Here is a 21,110-nt window from a genome sequence, read left to right on the forward strand (position 1 = left end):
AAACAGTATGAAGGCAAGCTGATTGTGGAAGGCAGTGATGTTAGAATTATGAAAGAATTACCAAGGAAAGTCTTAAGTGACAGAAGATTATATAAAAAACTTACTGAGCAATTGAAAGAGAGTCAAATGAGATATAGATGGATTCTCCCAGAAGGATTGGTTTTTGAATACAAAGGGAAGAGGATTACTATTACAAGCACTCAGGAGATGGAGAAGTTTTTGGTGGAGAATAAAGAATTTGGAGTTCAGATTGAAATCCATGATGGATTACAAATTATTATCTTGGAATGTAAATGGACTTAATTCACCACAAAAAATAAAGGCAACTTTTCATTGAATTGGGAAGCAAAAATGTAACATAATTTGTCTTCAAGAAGTACATATTAAACGATTGGATTACAAATATTTGTGGAATAAGCAATTTGGTATGGAATTTTTTTCATTGGCTAAGGAGAAAAAGAGGCGTGGTTTTTTATGTAAAATAGGAATTGGAACCAAAATTGATTTTTAAGGATGATGATGGTAGATATATTGCAGTGCAAGTGATGATGAACCACAAGAAGACTTTGCTATTGGGATTGTATGCTCCTATAGGAGCAAAAGATTCTTTTTAAAAGACATTATGCAGCAACTTGATCAAGAGACATATGAGCAAATCATGTTAATGGGAGACTTTAATGGTACAGTTAAAATATTTTGGACAGATCTGGGAAGAAGAATAATGAAGGTAAACTACCAAAGTCTTTTTTTGAATTAGCCAAGCAAGAAAATCTTGTAGACATTTGGAGGGAGAAAAATCCTACAGTTAGAGACTATACCTTCTTCTCAGCTCAACATAACTCTTTCTCAAGGATTGATATGTTATGGAGTACAAAAAATTTGGGACTGCTCGGTTCTTCCCCAAAGAGCCAGTCCCAGTTTTCCGCCATTTCACTGGAATAGAAAGCATTTAAAATCCCAGGAAAAATCATCTTTATGATTGCAGACAGTACCCATTTAGAAACAGCTACCTCCATCGCAAGAGGACACTTGGTTTGAAACCAATCCAGCAATCTGTGGCAGGTGTGCCCATAACATGACAGTCATTTATTCAAGTCTATTTTTAAAATCCAAAAGTGAACACAGGGGTAACACGGTTGGAAACCCTGAACAAGACCTTTGCTCTAGGGTCATCCAGGTTATAAGAAACTAATACCTGAAACCCTACTACTTTTATTAACCAGAGCTTCGCAGTGATATTTAAGGTTGTGCCTGTATATGTATGTACACACACACACACACACAAGGTAGTAAGATAAGAGTGTTAGTAAATTATGGCAACAATTAGGGGTCATTTTACAGAGAAAGAGGTGTCAAAGCTCATTAGCACAACTTATTTCCATAACTCATTTGCATATGCTATACACCCCTGACATAACCAAAAGATATACTAAATTATATCAGCTCAGCATCTACCTTAAAATGCTTCTTGAATTATAATTGTCATAATAAAACCTTACTCCCATCATACTATTTAAATTACTTCTCCTATGTAGCCACAGTGTCACGATGAAGACTTCCATCTGTCTGCTTTATATGTTTTGGCTATTTTCCTATTTTTTTGTGGGAATAACTATTAGAAAGTTTGTCAAATCTTAGAGTTCAGCGAAATTCTCACAGGGGAGTTGAACAATGAAGAAGCAAGGGGTTTTTTTGGGGGGGGGCAGAAAGAAAGAGCACAATAAAATTTAGAGGTTCTGGAGTGCCACTCCTATGAGCTCCTGCCCAAAATGAGGCCTGGTAACAATGACATGATCATCATGCTCATTCCTATGAATCTGCATTAGTTTAAAAAAAATGCAATCATGAACTTTAAAAAAATGTTTTGAAATGAAAACTAACAAGAATTGAAACAATCTGGTTTGAAGGAAGCAATGTTTCTAGTTGTAAAATTTTGATTTTTCCACCCAGTTTGACTCTTTGAAGACTGTACCTTTGAAGACTGCAAGGGAGTGTATTGTCAAGATTTTCAAAGAGAGCAGAACAGGTCTCACTTTTATAGACAATGTCATCACACATACCAGAAACAAAAAAAATCTGGTTATTTTGACCAGGGATTGGTGGTTAAATAACTAGCTTTCTATATGCTACAGAATCTTTTCTTTCCCCCAATTCATGACATATATTCTAATAAAAATTTATTTTACTCATGCCTCTGGGGCCATCCTTACTTAGCTAAGACATTATGTATGAGCCGGAGGCTAAAAAAGCTGAGCTATCTCACGCTAACTCAGCTTAGATTTAGATAATTTTAGATAATTTTATTTATATCCCGCCCTCCCCGCCGGGGCAGGCTCAGGGCGGCTAACAGTAACAGTAACATTCCATTGTATAAAAACAAGGTTACATTCAACATTAAAATTCTAATAGATTTAAAATTAATTACAGTTATAAAAGTGCTAATGCTATTGCTATTTGTTCTTTATTATGATGGCGGTATCATTAGTACTTAATTTTCTACATCATCGAAAGCCAGTCGGAAGAGGAAAGTCTTGCAGGCCCTGCGGAATTGTTCAAGATCCCGCAGGGCCCGCATTTCCTCTGGAAGTTGGTTCCATAAGCTCGGGGCCACAGAGGAGAAGGCCCGATTGCGGGTGCATTGCAACTTCACCTCTCTTGGTCCGGGGATAGTCAGCAAGTTTTTTCCAGCTGACCTCAGTGCTCTCTGGGGTTCATATAGGGAGAGACGGTCCCTGAGGTAGACAGGTCCTCGACCATATAGGGCTTTAAAGGTAATGACCAGCACTTTGTAACGAACCCGGTATATAACTGGCAGCCAGTGCAGCTCGCGCAGCCCAGGCTGTATGTGCTCCCATTTAGGGAGCCCCAACAGTAGCCTGGCCGCTGCGTTCTGCACCAGCTGCAGCTTCCGGGTTCGGTACAGAGGCAGCCCCATGTAGAGGGCATTACAGTAATCCAGTCTCGAGGTGACCGTTGCGTGAAGTACCGTTGCCAGATCTTGGCGCTCTAGGAAGGGAGCCAACTGCCTTGCCCGCCTCAGGTGGAAGAAGGCTGACTTGGCAGTGGCTGCAATCTGGGCCTCCATTGATAATGAAGGCTCCAGTAAAACTCCCAGACTCCTAACCCGGTGCGCCGCTTTCAGCGGCGCCCCGTCGAAGACCGGAAGAGGTGTTTCCCCTTCCCGGGCGCCCCGACCCAGACAAAGGACTTCTGTCTTCGCTGGGTTCAATTTCAGCCCGCTCCTCCTCAACCACATTGCCATATCCTGCAGGGCCCGGTCTAGATTCTCAGGGACGCAGTCAGGCCGGCCGTCCATTAGCAGATAGAGTTGGGTGTCATCTGCATATTGATGGCACCCAAGTCCGTATCTCCTGGCAATCTGGGCAAGAGGGCGCATGTAGATATTGAATAATATTGGTGAGAGAACTGCCCCCTGAGGCACTCCACAGTCCAGTGTGCGCCTCCGGGACCGCTCGCCACCAATTGCCACCCTTTGTCCCCGATCCTCGAAGAAGGAGGAGAGCCATTGTAAGGCAGACCCCCTCACCCCTATATCGGCGAGGCGGCGGGTCAGTAGCCGATGGTCGACCGTGTCGAACGCGGCCGACAGGTCTAACAACATCAGCACCGCCACACCGCCCCGATCCAGATGCCGTTGGAGATCGTCTACCAGGGCGACCAGTACTGTCTCCGTCCCATAGCCCGGGCGAAAGCCGGACTGGCAAGGGTCTAGGATGGAAGCGTCATCCAGAAAGCTCTGCAACCGCGAGGGAACACTGCTCACAACTCTCATGGAATCCTGTACTTCCACCGGATACTATGATAAAATCCACAGCTGTGCAGCAATTTGCAAAGCTACTCCACTGAGATAAAGTAATATCCCATTAATAAATACATTATAGCCCTGACCTGGATAGCCCAGGCAAGCTCAATCTCGTCACTGCATACTTCCAGGCATTTCACCTAGTGGTTAAGTACTTGGATGAGAGACTTCCTTGAAATACCCAGTCAGAAGGCAGAGGCGGGCTCTATTCATCCACCTTTCTGAATATCCTCCTGGTCCCCAGTAGGAGTCAGACACCAGAGATCAACATGACTCCCAGGTGCAAACATACACACATGCACACACAAAAAATATACATAAAATACCCCCCAAAAGCACATTGATACATGCTTGCTTTTATACACACGTGTATACATGTATAGCAGGATGGTATAGTAATATAGTACAGCAGTGTGGTACCGCAGGGGAGGCCAACCAATCTAACAAGTAGATGCCTGCCGCCTCATCCAAAAGCCTGGCAGAACAGCTCCGTTTTACAGGCCCTATGAAAGGCTAACAAGCCAGGTAATGAGAGAACTGGTCTCATTACCTCATTACACTGAGGAAACAAAGGGTCTCCAGGTCACACACTCCCCCACAACATTGCTGGTATATGATAAACCATGCATGTTAAACAAAGGAAGTATATGGGAATGCACACAAAGCATAAAAGTCACTGGGAGGAATTGGCACAGACAATGCGAATGAGCCCCCTAAGTGCAAGAGGGGGGTGGTGCAAGGTTGTGTGGGGACTCAACAGCCAAAACAATGGTTATGTTGGGGTACGCAACAGTATTAGTGGGCTTTCTGCTATGATGATGATTGACAGGATAAAATGTCTAGCTGTTCTTCAGAGTCTAACTGAACTGCCTCAGTGGGAATCGAACCATTGTCTTGGTATACTATCTCGTTGCATTTCTACTGTACCAAGCCTGTCTCCACATGGCTAGTGCTGATGTCAGGGCTGCTGAGGGATGACTAATGACCTATATGCTCTCTCTTATTCTTACATATCTAGAGATGTGAAGGCCCAGAAAAAAGCCCGGTTAAAAAAATGGTTTTTCATTTTTTCCTCAAAGCCTTTTTTTTTTTGCTGAAAAATTGGGAAAATTGAAAAAAAAGAACAGAAAAGAAAAATAATTGATTATGGAACATTTTATTTTAACATGATGAATAAAATATTTTAAGAAAAGTGTTCAAATATTTTCCAAATCATTTCTAAAAAATATGTATGGTATCAGATTATTCTAATTTCTGACTTCTGGGGTTAGAAAATGGTGAGCTGAGTTGCTTTCCCTAATGGAGGCAGGCTAGCACTTCCGTTCAGGTTAATAAAAGGCAAATTAATGACTTCTGCCTACATTTCTCAGCTAGAGAATCGTCCAAGATATGCGCAGATACTTTGAGGAGACTTACCTTGGCTGAAAGGGAATCCCCGGGGGGGGGGGAGGCTCCTTTGAGGCTTTGAGGGATCTCCAGAGAGAAGTTGCATATTCATCATCTGCAGAGCTTTCCAGAGTCATCAATTTGGCATAAGCTCGACAGGATCCAAACCTTCTTTTACAATTTTAAACATCTAATCTACAAAGGACTGGTGTTAATTTGGATAAACTACGAAAAAAAGGTACTGATTGCTATCTCTTCATTCCGGGACTAATTAAAGTTAAACAAAACAAAAGTAAAAGGTGGGAGTTGGAAATTCTGAAAGCCTAAAAGGAGAAGAAGATAAGGGGCTAAATTTGAACTTTGTAAACTTAAAAGACAGTGTTAAAAGAAGAAAGGAATTTATTGTTTATTCTATCTGTGGTTGAGGAGGCAGCTCCATCGTTACAGATCTGCAGCGTTTACAGTCAACACAGGAAATACGTCAGATATCGTGAAATTTCTCTACCAGTGAAACGAGATTTGAAGGCAAGAAAAGCAGGAACTATTGCAGGAAGAAGAAGGAAGTCAACGAAGTAAACAGCCTACTCTAAGATTATAATACCAGAGAGAAACATCGGTGGCCATTGTTTTGGGAGGACTAAGTTTTAACATCGTTTTTAAAGTGACTGGGACATTAAAAATTGGTGGAGTTAACAGATTTGGCAATTAAAAAATTACTACTGTTGGATAGTAGATAAGAAGACTTGAAATGGTAAAAGGGAAAAAAGATTTTTTTTTAAAGTGAAGCAAAAGTTGCGACTGCCATTTTGTGAGAAATAAAAGGTTTAAACATTAATATCTGAGCCTGGGAGGCTCAAAGGACAGCGAAATTGGGTGCATTGGAAAGGGCAAGCTTCACTTTATCAAACCTGATGGTTCAAATTTAATTTGGTGAGATCAAAATTTTTGATCTTTTTTTACATGTCAGACTTGAAACAAACTCGTGCTAGGTCTGCTTCAATAGAGAAAATGCAAGCCCAGTCAGATGCAATGGAAGCTAGGATAATGAAGGGGGGTCAAAAAAATGATAACTGCCTCTAAAAAAGAAATAAGAAAGGATATTGAGGACTCAAAAAAAGAATTAAAAAAAGAAATAGAGAATCTCAGAAATGATACTATGGTAATAACAAAGAAAGTACAAGAAGTGGAAGAGAGAGTGAAAACACATGACTCCACCTTGTTAAAATTACAAGAAAAAGTGACAATTCATGACTGCAAACTGATGGAAACTCAGATCCGTCTGAGAGGTGTACCTGAAGATGAAGAATCAGACCTGAAAGAATACATAATAAAAATAATTGCAGAAATTTTGGAGGAAGATCCTGAAGGGAATAGAAATACGTATGACTATAGAGTAAATTCACTCTATGAAAAAAAGAACAATCTGCCAAGAGATGTGGTCATAAGATTTATGACAAAAGAAATGGTGGGAAAGATCATAAATAAAATAAAAACTGAAAATTCATTGATAGTGGGAGGCAGTAGAGTAAGAATTATGAAAGAACTGCCAAGACAAGTGCTAACTGATAGAAAGGCATATAAAAAATTGACAGAAAAATTACGTGACAATGGAATGAGGTACAGATGGATAATACCTGAAGGTTTGAACTTTGAACTTCAAGGGAAAAGGATTACAATCACAAATACACAGGAACTGCATAGATTTTATGAAGAAAATAAAGAATTTGCACCATAATGGATTATAAATTAATATCTTGGAATGTAAATGGACTAAATTCACCACAAAAAAGAAAGGCAACGTTTCATTGGATAAAAAAACAAAATTGTAATATAGTATGTTTACAAAAAGTGCATATTAGACAAAAGGATTATAAATTTCTGTGGAATAAACAATTGGGACTAGAATTTTTTACATTGGCTTAACAGAAGAAGAGAGGAGTAGTCTTTTTTATTAAACAAGAATTAGACCTGAAATTGGTATTTAAAGATAAAGATGGAAGGTATATAGCGGTAGAAATTACTTTGAAGCCAAAAAAGTTGTTGTTGGGACTTTATGCTCCAAATGGTGCTAAAGACATTTTCTTTAAAAATATTACACAACATCTTGATGAAGTGACCTATGAGCAAATTTTATTGATGGGGGACTTTAATGGAACAATTCAGAACACGACAGATAGATCTGGGAAGAAAAAAAATGATAAAGAAGGGAAATTGCCAAAGTCTTTTTTTGAATTGGTTAAACAGGAGAGTTTGGAAGATATATTGAGGAAGTTTAATCCTGAAGTACGGGACTGTACCTTCTTTTCAGCTAGACATAGCTCTTTCTCTAGAATTGACATGTTGTGGGATACTAAAGATCTGGGACTTATAACAAAGAAAATAGAGATACCTAAAATAGGAGTAGATCATAACCCAATAATGTGGATTACAAAACTGTCGAAAAACTCAAGAAGATGGAGATTAAATGAAGATTTGCTACAAAATAAAGAAACAGTGACATCTCTAAAAAAGGAAACCAAAGCATACTTCCAAGTAAATGACAGAGAAGATATAGAATTTCAGATGGTATGGGATGCCTACAGAGCAGTAATGAGAGGATTACTAATAACATTGAATAATAAAGACAAGAGAGCAAAAAATAAACAGATGTTGGACATTCAAAATGAAATTAAGAAAAAAGGTGAATTAAAGAAAAGGCCAAGGAAAAAGAAAATTATAAAGGAGATTACTATATTGCAAGCACAAATGAGACATCTATTAAATAAAGAACTGGAATGGAATTTGAAGAAATTAAAACAGAAATCTTTCGAGGGAGCGAATAAACCTGGAAAATATTTGGCCTTGAAGAAAAAGAGAGAAAGTAAAATTATTAATAAAATTGTGGCTGATGGAAGAGAGATGATAGATCAAGAAGGAATAAAGAGAGAATTTTTAAATATTATGCTAAACTATTTAAAGGTGTTAAAGTAAAGAAGGAAAAGATGGAAGCGTATTTGCAGAAGATTAAAATAGCACCCTTAACTGATTATATGGAAAAAAGTTTTGAATGATCCAATTGAAGTAGCGAATAAAATTGAAGTAGCGAATAATGCAATGAAAATTGGAAAGGCACCTGGACCAGATGGATTTACGGCAAAAAAATTTAAAACGTTTAAAGAAGAATACCAAAACTTCAAGAATTAATGAACGTGATAAGAATAAACGGGAAAATACCAAATACATGGAAGGAAGCAGTAATTTTGTTGATTCCAAAGGAAGATAGAGATGTCACTAATGTAAAGAACTATAAACCAATCTCATTATTAAACAATGATTACAAGATATACACAAGAATCTTAGCAGAACGGCTTACACAATATCTAATAAACTTTATAAAGGAAGACCAAATGGGTTTTCTCCCTAAAAGGCAAATAAGAGGCAATATTAGAACTGTTGTAAATATTGTAGAATACTATGAAAGACATCCAGAGAAGGAAGTTGCATTATTCTTTGCGGACGCAGAGAAAGCTTTTGATAATTTGAATTGGGACTTTATGTTTGCAGTAATGGAGAAAATAAAGTTAGGGGAAAACTTTATAAGAATGATAAAAGCAATTTATACTGAACAACATGCAAGGTTATGTATAAATGCAGATCTTACAGAAGAAATGACAATCAGCAAAGGCACAAGGCAAGGTTGTCCACTTTCACCATTATTGTTTATAATGTCTTGAAATCTTATTGATGCAAGTACAAGATGATGAAGAAATTGAAGGAACGAGAATGAAAGGATTTTCCTATAAATATAGAGCATTTGCAGATGATATGATGTTTATAAATGAAAATCCTATGCAAGTAACACCTTTGTTGTTAGCCAAAATACAAGATTTTGGAGAATTGGCAAGACTTTATGTTAATAAAGAAAAGTCAAAAAGTTTGTGTAAAAATATGCAAGTTAGTAAACAAAAGGAATTGCAGAGTTTAACGGGATGTGAAGTTACCCCTAAAGTAAAATATTTGGGCGTGGAAATAACAATGAAGAATATTGATCTGTTTAAAAACAATTATGAAAAGTTATGGCGTAAAATGGACGAAGATATGATAAAAATGGAACAAGCTTAATTTGTTAGTGCTTGGTAGAATAGCTACTATTAAGATGAACATTTTGCCGAGAATAATGTATTTGTTTCAAACTATTCCGATTGTGAAAGACAGTAAACAATTTAATAAATGGCAAAGAAAGATTTCAGAATTTGTATGGGCCGGGGAAAAAACCAAGGATTAAAATGAAAGTTTTAACAGATGCTAAAGAAAGAGGAGGATTTCAACTACCAGATTTAAGATTATATCATGAAGCAGTTTGTCTAGTGTGGATAAAAGATTGGGTGACACTGTTGAATAAAAAACTTTTAATATTGGAAGGTCATGGAAATAAATTCGGCTGGCACACTTATATGTACTATGGAAAGAAAAAGTTGGATTTGTTTTTTTCTCACCATTATATAAGAAATAATCTACTAAATATTTGGATGAAGTACAAGAAATATGACAATGAGAGAAAACCACTATGGATAGTGCCAGCAGCAGTAATAAGAACAACAGCTGAGAGAGGAGAGGATAAAGGGATGTCATATAATCAATCACCAAAAATACAAAGCGGTAAAATAGAATTGAAAACTGCTGAAGAGTTGAATAATAAATATGATTGGTTTCAAATGCAACAAATAAAAAGTTTGGTGGAAAGCGATGTTAAAACTGAAGGAATAAGACAAGAACAAACAAAGTTCTGCTCGGAGATAATGAAAAATTAATTTCGAAAATCTATAAGTTACTTTTAAAATGGTCTACGGAAGATGAAGTAGTGAAATCTCGAATGATTAAGTGGGCAATTAATGTAAATAAAGAAATACAGATGGACGCATGCGAATATTTGTGGAAGAACTTTATGAAACTCTCAACATGTCAGAGTATTGTTTTAAGATGATGCACAGATGGTATATGACTCCTAAAAAGTTGGCAAAGATGAACAATAAGATGCCATATAGATGTCGGAAATGTAAAAAACATGAAGGTTCTTTCTACCATATGTGGTGGACTTGTGAAAGAGCGAAAAAGTATTGGCAGACGATTCAACAAGAGATTTCTAAGATCTTGGGATACAAATTTAAGAAAGTTGCAGAGACTTTTCTGTTGGGATTATGAATGGAAAAATTTCCAAAAGAAGATAGAACTTTGATCTGGTACTTGCTCTCACTGCTAGGACATTGTATGCGCAGTTGTGGAAGCAAGAAAAAATACCACAGAAATGGGATTGGATTGTAAAAGTTATGACATGGAGTGAAATGGACAAGTTAACCAGAACCTTAAGAGACTATGATTTAGAAGTATTTAAGATGGAGTGGAAAAAGTTCAGAAGATACGTAGAAAAAGAGTGGAAAATAAAAGGACATTGGACAATTTTTGATAATGACTAAGTATAAGAAGGAGGAGGATATTAATTTTGGTTCTTATTAATTAAGGGTACCTTTAATATTAAGATTTTAAGTATATAACACCAGCAGGGGTCAAGTAACGGGGGGAGGGGTGGGTAGAAAGTAATATATGGGATAGATATAAAAGGTAATTATTAATGATGTAAGAAACTGAAATTTATTACCATATGTTACTAATAAAATTGTTTGAAACAGATTATTCTAATTTCTGTGCACTGAGGACAAGCAAGTCCTAGGTCATGCCCATTCATTGAAACTTAGTCCTATACTCCCTTCTATACACTTCCCCCCTCTTCAATTATTTTTATGAGAATGAGTTTTTTATTTTTATTTAATACTGTGGAGAGGAAATATAAATAATTGTTACTTCTGGATTTTTAAAAATTGTTTTTGTCTGTTCCACATAAATTAGTAAACAGTTCAGGAGATTGTTGCTCCATTTGTTACAATTACAAAAAATATTATTTAAAAAGTAAATTCTGTTTGTAATAATTGTTTGGATATACTATATTTTAATATGCTAGTTGTGATAATTTCATGCCAAGTAAAATTGCCCATAGTCATATTTTATGTTCCTAAAGTAACATAATTACTTTCAATCTGGAAAAGAAAAAAGAAGTGCTAATATAGCCATGTTTTTCAATTTTTCCAAAAATTTCCATTTTCCCTCGGGGGAAAAAAAACAGAAAAAAACAGGGTTTTTTTCTGAGCTTCAAAATTTCCGGAAATTTTACATCTCTATGCATACTCAGTTGGGCAAGTGATTAGAGAACTGCTCCTTACTACAAAAGTGTAGGTCTGGCCTTTGCTTCCCCATTTGCTGATGAGCCTGCTGCTGGGGAAAAAGCAATCTTTGCCTTCAGATCTCCCATGCTGGGAATCAAATCCACACCTCTTGCATGCCACATGAGTGTCCTTCCCCAGTGAACCATGGGGGAGGGAGTGTGACATGACTGCCTTTGGAGAGGGTGCAAGTGTTTGTTCCCTTGTTGTTGCCCCAGTGCCTGCATTTCCACATGCCTGAGAAAAGGCAGGTAATCCCACATCCCACCTTTGCTTGGATCTGAACCTTTGGCAAGAAGGTCTTGGGTGCTTGTACTGAGTGAAGTACAGGAGCGTGATATCACTAGGGTTTTACTGGCCATGCCTCCTCCTTGGTGTGGCTGCCTGGCAAAAGGGAATTTTGCTACAGATAGGGACTCCAGCCATTCATGGTACATCACTAACCTCCTTGGAAGTCAGTGGGATGACTGCTCTGTTCTGGGACTCTGTAGGGAGGCAGTGGTTGCATGTCATCAAGAGACTGTGATTGAGGTCTGTGTGTTCAAGTTACCAGCCTGTCAAAGATACACCACTGCTGGGGTATGTCAGCAGGGTCCTTACAAACTCTTGTCTCAAAAGTGTTCCCATCACTGATTTCTCCTCTGCAGAATGGCCATATAATGCTAACTAGAAGCACCAGCATGATTCTGGCATTGGCTCTGTAGGCTAGGGCTGCCTATAGACTCTTGAATGGAGTTGTATTAGGCATGCTAGTAAAGCTGAGCCCTTTATATATGAAATAAACCCATTTAAGTGGAGTCACAGAAACACACTATTGGCACATTTAGTTTATGGTCACAGTTTACTTGCCTCTGTAGAAGGTATTCTTATTGGTATTTGACAGGGAACATCTGAAAGATCAGCTTGTGCCCATTCAACCTGGAGCACAGTGTCAAACTCATGAGGGCCGGATCTGACACAAATGAGACCTTGTTGGGCCAAACCATGTCAGGCTGGGCCATGTGTGTATCTATTTAAGATTAGGTAGCAGAGATACAAACTTTATAAAGGACACAAAGATTTTTTTTAAAAAAAAACCCTTAAAATAAAACATGCTTAAAACATTAGCGCTCATTAGTCTTAAAGGTGCTTTCTTTGTATCTCTCCCATGGGATCCAGGGAACTGGATAAAGGAAGCTCTCGCTCTTTCCCTCCTTCTCCAGGGAGCCAGGAGGGGGAGGAGCCTCAGCCAATAAAAGGAAGGGAGGCTTGGCTCAGTAACTCTGTTGCGCAATTGAGAGTCTGACAAAGCAAGCTTTCCCTCTCTTCCTCCCTTCCCAAGAGAGGAGCCTCAGCCAATGGAGAAAACAAAGTCTTTGCTCTTTAGCTCTTATGTGATTGAGCAGGTCTTGCAAAACAAGCTGTCATGCACAAGGAAGCAAGAGAGAGGGAGAAGGAAGCAGATGACAGCCAGTTCCCCGGGGGCCTGATGGGAGCCCTCCGAGGGCCTGATTCGGCCCCCGGGCTGCATGTTTGACATCCCTGACCTAGAGGAAGCCAACTGGTCAAGGCTCTTAATCTTTTATTCAAGCAGCAAGTCAAATAGCCTCAAACCTGTTATCATTTTGTTCCAGTACAGAAAATCCTGACTTGGATGCAGATAGTGTCTCCGACACATACTATTTTGTCTCCAGCCTTCCTCCTTTTTACCTGCTCAATGTTACTAACATCATATTTTAACAACCTTAATATTTAAAAAAAATGGATCCACCATTTCCCCAGTATAATGCTCAATAATTTGCTCACAAATTTGATGCGTTTACCAGTTTCATGTCTGAGCCACAATCCACATTTCTGTACACTACTATATATATTCACATAAACAAAGTCCTCTTATTACTTAAGTATTATCACTTTCAACTTACAGAATCTCTAAGAACAGGGTAGATCTCACAGTTCCAGAAAGGTCTTGTTCATTATATCCAGTATTTTAAAGAGTTGCTTGGGTGTTCACGGTTTACCACAGGAGAAGGAAAAAAGGCTAAGAGAAAATCTTCAGGGTGGGGTGGGGGGTGGGAAACACACCTTATCTGCATTTATTTTGCAATTCAATATGAACAAAAGTATTTCCTAAATGTTCTCTATTCAGCGCTGGATATGTAATTACCTTCAGTTCATAGTCTAGACGTTATTGCTTTGGTAGTATTTAAGACTCCTTGTAACATGCTTGCTGTTTTAAGTAAGCTAGGCTAAATCTTGACCAGATAAATTAGCAAAGAATGCAATAAAAGCTGCAATAAAAGAACTTTATCCTCCAAACCTTCAAGTTTCTGCTAAATGAGATTTCTTTGAAATGCAGATCAGTTGAACTAGATTAGTGAATTTTAGCTCCTGTCAACATCATAACAAAATACAAATACAATTGTTCACTGGCCTTATCTCCACGCTTCCATCTGCTGCCTTGTTATTTACTTTCCTTGATTTACTATGCAGATCTAAATAAGGCACATCAAGGAGGGCTTACAACACAATGGCTTCTTAAGCTTTACATCAAGGTATTTGAAACTGAAGCCCTGAAAGGGCTGCCATCAAAGACATATCTCTAATGAACTTCCATATCAGAGAAGGTTTTGGTATTTAATACTGCTGTGAAAAGGGAGAGGGGGTGCTACAAATCAGAATGCCCTATGAAGGAAAACGCCTGCAAATCTTGATGAGATTAACACCTACCAGAATTAATAACCCAATAAAAAATGATATCTGGTTCCTTGAAGAGTTAAACTTCCAACCCCTTGCACAAATAATGCTTTGTGTCAGAATGTCAAGGGAAAAAAAGAATCTGTTGACAAGGTTAAAAGGTTAGGGTAGAATCCACCACAACCACCCCCTTTCTTCATCAAACAAAGCTATAAATGCAGCTTTTTTTGCTTCTGGTTTCATTAAGACATTGTTGACAAACCAGAGCTCAAATAATTAACACAGTTAACAAGCATTACCATATTACTGTCTGTGTCATCAGAATCTTACAGTATCTTAGGTGGGGCAAAATCAGCAACAACTTAAGCTGAAACAACAGCATGCAACATTTGTCATCGATTTTAACTATTTCCCATCTTCCCCCACAGCAATGTTCAAGTAAAAAATAAATAAATCTTCAGTCAATATGTTTATAAACAATCCTAGAGTGTCATTTCTGTGTGATTCTGTAATAATCTAATACAGAAATCACAATGTAAAAGCATCTTCTCAACCTGGCTTTAATTCCTTGTCCACTTTCTCAGCACATTAAACAAAGTCTAAATAATTTTAAAGAATTTGGAACATGGCCATGCAGAGGTTTTTTTTACATCAGACTGTCAGTGATTATACATATGTGTTTCTATTTGACAATTTCTTTTACTAGGCATTACGTTCTATAAACAAATCATACCATGTCTGTCTCTTCCCCTTCCCCCTATTCCTTCAAGAAATCATTTCAATCATTTATGTCCTTCTATAGCAAGTGAAGATCCCACAAGCATGTTCTGTATTGTGGATCAATCAGCTCCAAACCAAAGTAGACGTGCTACAGCTCTTGTGCCTGGGAATCATGCTGGAGGCTCACCAGATGATGAAAACTGAAGTATGCTCTGTATGGCAGCCCCACATGGCATCCATTAGCTTCTGGGCATGTCAAACTTCACAACCATCCTACAGCCAATGACAGCAAACACCTTCCCTATTCTTCTTGCCTCCAAACATATACTTGACTCTCTACCCTTTTCCAGATTACAGGCAGTCTTCCAGAAACAAAAGTCCCAAAACAGAAGTAGTATCCCATGGCTATATGGCTAAAAGAATCACAGTTGTCTTTCTATTAAATTTTCATTTCATATTGTCCATGTTGCAGATTCATTTACCCCCACAAGTGACTGTTTAATGAAATGAAAGAACAACAGTTCTGCACATGCAGAAACAGGTGCTGTAACAAGTTTGACTACTCGACCTCAAGCACATAAAGAGATTCAAGAGCAGCAACTATCCCCCAAGGTACTGCAACTATGATTCACAGTCAAAACCTTGCCATCTGTTGTACCCCTGTTTAGAAATGACAATCTGAATTAAAACTTGGTCACCAAATCTTGTATAAATAACTGCTTCATCATCTTCACCCTTGCATTAAATTCCCAGGATGGGAAAAAAAAAAGTATCACAATTAAAAATCCATTAAGACACACTGGCTATGTAACAAATCAAAACATTCTTTTCAAGCCAAGTCAAGTCAAGTTAGCCTTTATTGGCATGAATTGTTCTTTTCAAACTGTTTGATGCATATATTAATTTACATGAGTATTAGCATGTCTACTATCTGGTATGCAAACTACAAATCTAGTGAAGTCTATATATTTTATTAAACCAAAATCAAGAGGTAAGTAGAACAACATACGTTTTGCTTCATCGGTTGCAATTTGTTATTATATCAATCCTACAAATCAAGAGATAGGAATGAAGTGTCGTAACATTTTGCATAAGTTGGGGATGCTCTGGATCCTGACTGGGGTTGAAGGCTCAGATACTTGATGTGTAGCTTCTTTTATCAGAGTTGGCTGATTTGCCAGCTATGGCTGTTCCTCAGAAAGCATGACGTGGCCACAGTAATCCATGCTCCAATCATATTCAAGTAAGATTTCTGTAATGCACTCTACGTGGGGCTAACTTTGAAAATGGATCAAAAAGTTCAAATGGTCCAAAATGCAGCAGCTAGGCTACTCTCTGGGGTTGGTTACAGAGATCATATCTTGTGTGGAAAGATCTGTGCCAGTTACACATCTGTTTCCAGGCACAATTTGAAGTGCTGGTTCTTATCTCTAAGTCCCTAAATGGCTAGGAGCCAGGGTACCTGAAGGACAGTCTCCTCCCATAGTACTTAGCCTGCCAGTTAACATCTGCTCTCTATGTCCACACCTTCTGAGAAAATGTGGGTGGTAATTACAGCCAGGAAACTTTCTGTACTGGCACCTTGCGTTTGGAACACCCTCCCCCAAAAGGCTTGTGTGGCATCTACATTACTTTTTTTTAGATGCTAAACCAAAACATATTCTTAACCCATGCACTTAATTAGGGATTTTATCATCTTTTTTAATGGGCATTTTTATGTTGCTTATGTTAGATGGCTTGTTTTGAATGGTTTGTTTTTAATGTTGTGGCATGGTTTTAGTGTAAGCAGCCTCAAGCAGGGCTCTGAAGAGGTGACATAGAAATATTCTAAATAACTAAAATCAGCAGTTTAAATGCCTTAATTCAGCATATCAAGCAATTTCAGAATTGGAACATTAAACCACAGTCTATTTCCAATCACTAAATAGCAGAAGTTATCTATTACACTACACCAATGACGCAGCACAAATTTTGCTCACTACATTTATAAAATATTTTTGTAAGCATAACGTTAAAAACAGTTTACATATCACCGTGATCCACAGCCCTTTTAAACTGAAGGATCTGGAATACTTTAACTAGTACATGAGTCTTCAACATTTACATATGTGGACTCTTATCTGGGAGAACCGGGTTTGATTCCCCACTCCTCCACTTGCACCTGCTAGCATGGCCTTGGGTCAGCCATAGCCCTGGCAGAGGTTGTCCTTGAAAGGACAGCTGCTGTGTCCACCCACACCCCACCTCACAGGGTGTCTGTTGTGGGGGAGGAAGGTAAAGGAGATTGTGAGCCGCTCTGAGACTCTTCGGAGTGGAGGGCGGGATATAAATAGAATATCTTCTTCATCTTCTTCTTCTTCTACATATATCATCATCAGAAGAACCATAACTTTTCTAGAATGCCACCATGCCTTCTTTCTGCTCATCCTGAGCATCTGTTTTCAGCAACAGCTGATATCTGGATAAAAGACATTTAGCCCATGTGAAATTAATGTGTTGGTGAGTGATTACTGAAAACCATCCCACTGAATTCATGAAAAATTTTGACTTACACTTGACAAGATGATGGAGGGTAGATTTACATATTTACCAACCTTTACCATGATACAACCATTTGACAGATTCTCCAGTTATCACAAGTTAAGCTTCTAAGTAACCATCATGTGGTTGCCTGACAATCAAACTGCCTGCAAAAGCTATTCATACAAGTGCCATGGGAATTGACCTGTATTTATGACAATCACATGGCTTTCATTCTCCATTTTAGATTCTCACAGCTAAGAACTCCAGTTAGAAGAGCAACAAACAGAGTCAACCGAATGCAGCCTTCATGTACCAAACTCTGTGAAAATACAGATTTGTGCTACAGAAGCTGAGAACTGGTTCTTTCTTGTTTACAAACTTAGACTGCCATTCTGTCTGTCTTAAGCCATGTTGGATATAAATGCTTAAATAAGTAAAATACACACAAATTTCTTGAGAGTGAGTTCCATTAAATTCAATGGAGTTTATCTCAGAGTCAACAAGAATAAACAAGAATAGGATCAAGTTATTAGATTTATAAACCTGGGACTGTAAGAGCAGTTACCTTATCGCGTGCTGTAAAAATAGCACAGGACTACAATTATTGTCTGCTATCATCTCCTTCTGGGAATACTACAAGCAAGAAGATGGTAGGATGGTTCATTACCTCCAGATGTTTATTAAATAATCTGCAAATGCCCATTTAAGGCTTAAATGCAAATACTTAGGATTAACTGGTTTTTTGTAGGCTGAGCTGCATTTCAGTTTAGGACTACAGCTGCATTTCATTTCACAGCTGTGGATTGGACTAAAAATATATGTAGTGAACAGATCAGTGCGCCTTTATGCACGACCCTATTTATATTATATATTTTATCACTCCTGAAAATATAACCATTCAGTTTTCCCTGATCTAAAATCAGGAACCTGACCCTCAGCAAACAGTGAGTTGTTTTGGAGCTATGCTAACAGAAGGTAGCAACATATGCCCCAAGCCCCAAGTTGGATGCTCTTTCTACAGTCCAATGTGCTTGTCAAAAGATGTTACAATCACAGATCTACTTTGTCTAGATATACTTTATTACCGTACAAAGAAAAAACCTTTTCTCCTTATGCACCCAAAAATGTAGAACATCTTCATCAAACTATCCTAAATTAAGATAACATTTCAAAATGAAATTTACTAAGCTTAATATCAAAGTTTGATTGGTATAATTTGTACTATTAAAAAACACCGTTACACACTGTAACTCCTTACACAGACAATTCAGATTTGCCAAATGTTTGCCTCACATAACTATCATACAAAACTGAGCATATGTTGTTACTCATGTTTTGTAGTGTTGGTTAACGAACAATAAATTCTCTTGAAATCCAAAGGTAAGCCAGCAATCCTCAGAAGCACCTCTATAGGAAAATCTAAACTCTCCTGCCCAGTAGTACAGAGTATCTCTGTCAGACCTTCCTGCTGCTGGACGCTGAGAGGGGTCGGGTGGCTGCTTCAGGATGGATTTGTTCGGGTATGCCAGACATGCCTCAGACTGAGTTTAGGGGAAGGTTAATTTCACCTTAGTACCCCCATTGCCCTTGCTCCTGCCGTTTGTTATTTCCCGTCTCTCTGAATCACCCGAATCGGCAGCACCGAGCTCTTCCTCCCTGGCGTGTGTCTCTGGTTCCCTTTAAATCTCATCCCTCCTGGCCCCTGGCCCCTCCCAGCTTATTTTTCCTGACTTTATTGAGCCCAGCTATGAGTGGTTGGTCTTCATCAGCTCCCTCACCACCAGGCGGCATTCCTGGACCCTCTCGGCTGGTGGTTGCTGGGCATGTCATTGCAGGAAGCAGCGATAGGCTGAGCGGAGCCCGGATGGGCATCTCCCTTTGGCTGTCCCATTGCTGTTGGTGGGGAGGGCAAGTCTGTAGGCAGGCCAGGAGGCCGGTCCTTCGGAAAAACACCTCCTCTTAGGCCTTCTCTGGTATCCGGGCTGTCCTCGTAGAATCGGGACATGAAGTCTGCGTTGGCGACCCTTCCGGTACTGGACTTGGAACCTAAAGGGAAGAAGGGACAGATGCCATCGAGAGACCTTATCGTTGTGGTCTTTCATTCTATAGAGCCACCGTAACAGGGCATGGTCGGTAACTAAAGTAAAAGGGTTGTTAGCAAGGTAGAATTTGAGAGCCCCCACAGCCCACTTGACTGCGAGGGCCTCTTTCTCAATGATGGAATACTTGAGTTCAGGTGAGTGCAGCTTCTGGCTAAGGAAGAGGATGGGGTGTTCCACCCCGTTTTGCTCTTGAGAGAGCACCGCATCCAGCCCATAGTACCAGGAAAGGCATTGAGAAGTCAGGGTTGTACAGAGCCGTAGCATCGGTCAGGGCTAAATCCTCAAAGGCCACCTTCTGGGATGGCGACCAGACGAGTTGGTTGGGCTGAGTCTTTTTGAGGGCTTCGGTGAGAGGGGCTGCTCGGGATGCAAAATGCGGCATGAACCAGCTGTAGTACCCGATAAAGCCAAAAAAGCGGCGAAGCTGTTTCTTTGTGGGGGGCAAGGGTGTGTTGTGGATCTCAGGGGCCACGGCTTCACCCATCCATTTCCTACCAGAAAACCTAAGTACTTCAGCTCACAAAATGCTAACTTGGTTTTTGGGGGGTTTGCCTTAAATCCGGCCTGGGCTAGGGCTCGTAGAACAGCCTGCACATGCTCAAGGTGCTCCTCCCACATGGAGCTGAAGATGATGATGTCATCAATATAGGCTGCAGCAAACCCGTGGCAGTTGGCCAAAGCCTTGTCCACGAGACGCTGGAAGGTAACTGCGGCCCCATGAAGCCCAAAGAGCGTGCAGCAGAATTGATACAGGCCTGAAGGAGTTGCAAAGGCTGTTTTTTCTTGGTCTTCCACTTTTACTGGAATTTGCCAGTACCCTTTTGTTAAGTTCAAGGTGGAGAGGTATTAGGCCAACCCGAGGAGGTCGAGTAGATGGTCTGTGCATGGCATGGGGTATGCGTCGAACTGGGAGACTCTGTTTACTTCTCAGTAATCGACACGAAAGCGGGTGAAGCCAGCCAGCTTGGGTACCAACACTATTGGGCTCCACCAGGCGCTCCGTGACGGCTCAATAATCCCCATGGCTACCATATCCTGGACCTCCTTGTCCACCTGTTCCCATCTCTTCCTTGGGGTCAGTCTCTAGATGGCCCTGGCCACTTGGTGAGTTCTGTGGGGATGCTGTGTTCGGTGAGGGGAGTGACTCCAGGGGTGTGGGAGAAGAACCCTGGAACTCCAGCTACCGCCTCCCGGAAAGCTCGTTGTTGTTCTCTAGACAGCTGGCCGTTGTACTGGGGTTCCTCAGGTGGTGCAGTTGGAACCCAGGGAAGCACCAGGGAGGGCAGCTCCTCCAGCTGGCAACCAAGGCCACACCAGGGCCCAGTCCAAGGGTACCATTTCTTCAAATGGTTGATGTGTAGCAGGAGGACATCATGGGCCCACTGACCACAACGGACTTCATAGGTGACCAGTCCTACTTGGTGATGAACTGGGAAGGGCCCGTCCCAGGTGTCTGGGCCTCGGCCGGGGGTGGCTCGCCGGTGCACCAAGACTTGGTCCCGCACCTGCAACTCCCGCCAACAGGTCCCCGGTCGTAATACTGGCATTGTTCTTCCTGGGCTCATGCCAAGTTACGTCGCGCTTCTTTGTGGGCAGTGCGTAGGCGCTCTTGGAGGAGTTGGACGT

At 39.9% G+C, this 21,110-nt stretch overlaps 1 protein-coding gene across 1 annotated transcript in view; it reads right to left on the reverse strand.

Annotated features, from left to right (window-relative positions):
* Positions 1 to 21,110, reverse strand: part of FOXP2 (forkhead box P2) — a 919,977-nt gene that overhangs the window by 786,065 nt on the left and 112,802 nt on the right. The gene's annotated exons all lie outside the window — the stretch shown is intronic.

The sequence above is a fragment of the Heteronotia binoei genome, chromosome 8 (genome assembly GCF_032191835.1).
Source record: "Heteronotia binoei isolate CCM8104 ecotype False Entrance Well chromosome 8, APGP_CSIRO_Hbin_v1, whole genome shotgun sequence".
NCBI lineage: Eukaryota > Metazoa > Chordata > Lepidosauria > Squamata > Gekkonidae > Heteronotia > Heteronotia binoei.